The sequence below is a fragment of the Chiloscyllium plagiosum genome, unplaced genomic scaffold (genome assembly GCF_004010195.1).
Source record: "Chiloscyllium plagiosum isolate BGI_BamShark_2017 unplaced genomic scaffold, ASM401019v2 scaf_23022, whole genome shotgun sequence".
NCBI lineage: Eukaryota > Metazoa > Chordata > Chondrichthyes > Orectolobiformes > Hemiscylliidae > Chiloscyllium > Chiloscyllium plagiosum.
In genome coordinates, this window is record NW_025192090.1 from 1 (window position 1) to 3,067 (window position 3,067).

A 3,067-nucleotide genomic window follows, 5' to 3' on the forward strand; every position below is an offset into this window, starting at 1 on the left:
TAACTACAAATTGTGATGAGTTAGATTTGAGACTGATGTCAGAGGCAGGTTCTTTACTGAGACAGTGGGGGCGCGGAATTCTCTGCCTGCCAGTGAAGTTAACTCAGCCATATTAGAGAGATTTAAACAATCCTTGGAGAAGCACATGGGTGATGATAGTATATTGCAAGGGAATGAGCTGAGATTAGTTCAAAGGTCAGCGCAACATTGAGGGCCGAAGGGCCTGTTCAGCGCTGTATTCTTCTATGTTCTATATACTATGTCCTTCCCCACAGTAAGCGTCCATACAAAGCACAGGTTTCATATCTCCCCCATCTCGAGCAGCACCAAACAGAGACGGGCTTATTGATTTTTATGGTGTCCCAGTACTCTTCGCAGACTCCTCTTTGCCCTTAATGTGTTTATAAAACCAGTTATGACTGACTTCAACATAGCAGCATGCTGCAATTGAGCAAAGTAGAACTCAAAACTACAATAGACCGATTCAAATTCAGACGTGTTATCCATTACACCACAGAGCCGATCCACCGTCGACTTCCTCTCATTTTTCCATATTAGATTAGATTACAGATTACATTACAGTGTGGAAACAGGCCCTTCGGCCCAACAAGTCCACACTGACCCGCCGAAGCGAAACCCACCCATACACCTACATTTACCCCTTACCTAACACTACGGGCAATTTAGCATGGCCAATTCACCTGACCCTGCACATCTTTTGGATTGTGGGAGGAAACCGGAGCACCCGGAGGAAACCCACGCAGACACGGGGAGAACGTGCAAACTCCACACAGTCAGTCGCCTGAGGCGGGAATTGAACCCGGGTCTCAGGCGCTGTGAGGCAGCAGTGCTAACCACTGTGCCACCGTGCCGCCCACAAATGTAATGGAGACATTTATATCGGGGGGATACAAGATTACCAAGGTGAAGAACCAGTAACGATAACTAACGTCACTGCTTTAATTAAATACGTCACACTTTATGAAGCAGTGACTTTCACTGTCAAATTGTACACATTCGTCGTCACGTGCCTCCTTCAGTGTTGCCTGCATGTCTGCTGGACGTTTCCATTGCAGTATTCACAGTCACTACGCGATTACATGATCCACTCAATTGAAATGTACTTTCATAATCTGAGTCATGGCCTTATCCTTTTAAGACCCGGAACATGTTCAGCGAGAAAATTCTGGTCATTTCTAGCCCGGGATCTGGAATCAGACGAGTGTCACGACACCCTTATTTGTGCTGCCTGCTCACCGGAGACCAGCGCGTCAAAATGAGGCCCTGTGACCACCAGCCTATTCTGTGCCTTCCTGCAGTACATCTGCTGAACAACATCAGATTATCACAGTTCCGCTTTCTTCACATTGAAATCCAGTGCGATAATATGAACTTTTTCGAAACTTGGAGTGAGCAACTTTGCAGCTGAAGTTTGTAATGGAGTCAACGACAGACAGAAGAGTATCTACAAGTCAGTTTGTAAGTTTTACAGTCAGCATCACAGGAGGTCCCTGTTCAGTAGTCCGAGTTTGCATCGCACAGAACTGGATATAATTCCCACTCAGGTAATGAAGATTTATTTCTCTTTTTGTGAATTATTAGAATGAAAACAAATTCTTGCTTGCATGCAGAGCACACACCCAGATCCTGCCAGAATCGGTCAGTAATTGCTTCCATCCGTATATAACGACACAGGCAGCAGATACACGGGAAACGACCACCACTAATCCCCTTCCAATCATATCACCTTTCTGAGTTGGATGTATCTCGCTGATCCTTCAGTGTCGCTGAATGTAAATCCTGGAAATTCCCCTCGAGCGGTATCATATCTGTGCTGAGGAGTTGAAAGCTTGAGGAAAATAATTCATCCCCTCCATCACTGTGGTAATTCTGGATATGCAGTGAATCCTTTCCCATTGACTATACTCCAGGAAACCGTTTCGAAAATTTAAAGGTTCCTATCAGACATCTGCAATCGTCTGGAACAAGTTGAGACGTGGACGAAGACAGTGAAATAAAGTGATAGACAATGATACCTGGGAGGCATAATGCAGGAAGTGAGCGCGGAACAGATGGTTGCAAAACTCAATGTCGGTGCCATTGCGTCAGCTTTTACTGCCCAATGTTTAGACTTACTTACACATTACACCTAGTCAATTCACCACAATGACCTTGTTCCTCTTGATGTGATGTCCCCTCTGTGTGTATTAACGTGGTTCATGAGCCCCGATAGAATGAGCACATCCTCTTTCTCCTGTCACTTTAACCAGGTGAAAATACCAGTTTTAATGAATGCAAGAAGAGATTATGTTTTTCTGTGCCTATTCAGTGGAGAATTTTCAGCTGTAAACTGTTTGTATTTGAAAATTCGAGGATCGATTGCAATCCTCTGAGAGCAACATTGATCCGAAAACACATGTCCAAGTACTGTGAGGAAGTGGTTAAGCAACTCCACATATGGATGAGTAAGGGCTGTCTTACTGTGGCGCCGTGGCTTAGTTGGTTAAAGCGCTTGCCTAGTAAGCAGGAGATCCTGGGTTCAACTCCCAGTGGTGTCTACTTGTTGCGTTCATATTTGGGCTTGGTGTTTCAAGTCTTTGCGAAAGTAACTCAGCGTCTTGAACTTACACCCTGTTAAGATTTAGTAATCCAGGTTAAGTTCCAGCAATAAATGCCATGTTGTTTATATATTCCGAACTATTACTTATGTCTGTGGTGTCTTTCCATTATTCCACAAGCGCTTCTGCTTCTCCTCCTCTTTTATTCCCCCTCCTTCACTCCCAGTTAGGTCGGAATAACGAGATGAGGCAGGAGACGCTGCAGATTTGCCGGGGAATTTTGTGGTAATGGCAGAGGTACCACCAGGTGATCACTCTCATTCTCTGATGTCACCGTTCATACATTTAAACCAAAAATATATACATCGTTGTGCTTCTTTATTTGTAGTGTAATTGCTTCTTTTCCTGGTGGATGAGGAATTCTATTTTGAATTCGAAACAGTCATAATTGTTTGAGGAAGAATTGTCGCCTTGCCTGGTTTGAAGTGACAGACACATTATCCAGAGAA

At 44.3% G+C, this 3,067-nt stretch overlaps 1 non-coding gene across 1 annotated transcript; it reads left to right on the forward strand.

Annotated features, from left to right (window-relative positions):
- The first annotated feature begins 2,484 nt into the window (after window positions 1-2,484).
- Window positions 2,485-2,558, forward strand: trnat-agu. The gene has a single exon. It is a non-coding gene; the product is annotated as a tRNA-Thr (tRNA).
- The last annotated feature ends 509 nt before the right edge of the window (window positions 2,559-3,067 follow it).